The sequence below is a fragment of the Uloborus diversus genome, unplaced genomic scaffold, assembly GCF_026930045.1.
Source record: "Uloborus diversus isolate 005 unplaced genomic scaffold, Udiv.v.3.1 scaffold_58, whole genome shotgun sequence".
Classification (NCBI taxonomy): domain Eukaryota; kingdom Metazoa; phylum Arthropoda; class Arachnida; order Araneae; family Uloboridae; genus Uloborus; species Uloborus diversus.
In genome coordinates, this window is record NW_026558769.1 from 325936 (window position 1) to 326932 (window position 997).

Genomic DNA, 997 nt, shown 5'->3' on the forward strand with positions numbered 1-997 from the left:
AGTCAGTCATCCTTATTCAGTCAGTCTGTCAGTCAGTCAGTCGGTCAGTCCTGTCCAGTCAGTTAGTCAGTCAAGCAGTCAGTCAGGTAGTCAAGCAATCAGTCAGTCAGGCAGTCAGTCAGTCGGTCAGCCTTATTCAGTCAGTCTGTCAGTCAGTCAGTCAGTCAGCCTTATTCAGTCAGTCTGTCAGTCAGTCAGTCGGTCAGTCCTGTCCAGTCAGTTAGCCAGTCAAGCAGTCAGTCAGGTAGTCAAGCAGTCAGTCAGTCAGTGTCAGTCAGTCATTTAGTCATTCAGTCAGTCAGTGAAATAGCCAGTCAGTTAGTCAGTCAGTCAGTCAGTCAGTCAGTCAGTCAGTCCAGTCTCAGTCAGTCAGGCAGTTAGTCAGTCAGTCTCGGTCAGTCAGTGAGTCAGTCAGTTAGTATCAGTCAGTCAGTGAGTCAGTCTGTCAGTCAGGCAGTATCAGTCAGGCAGTAAGACTCCGCTCGACAGAACTCCGATAGCCTAATGGCTAGACCGCTGGTCTTCCAAGCGAGTGGCCTGGGTTCGAGTCCCAGCCAGAGCGAATATCTTTAATGTATATATTTCTTTTCGAATTTGAAAATTCTTTTTTTTTTCAATTTCTTTCCTTTGCAATTATTGATTATTTATGTAGGGAAGAAAATTCTGAGTCAGTTTAATTTTTCGACACGAAGGTTTCAAAGCGTTTAAATAAACAATTACCAAGGTGCATTTTTTGTTTTTATTATATTTAAAACTCCCACCGACAGAGCTCCCATAGACTAATGGCTAGAGTGTTAGGCTTCCAAGCGAGTGGCCCTGGGTTCGAGTCCCAGCCTGAACGAAAATCTTCAATGTATACTTTTAGTTTCTAATTTGAAATTTCTTCTTCTTTTTTTTTTAATTTTTCTCTTTTGCGAATATTGATTATTTATGTAGGGAGAAAAATTCTGAGTCAGTTTAATTATTCGACCTGTAAATTTCAAAGTGTTTGAATCAA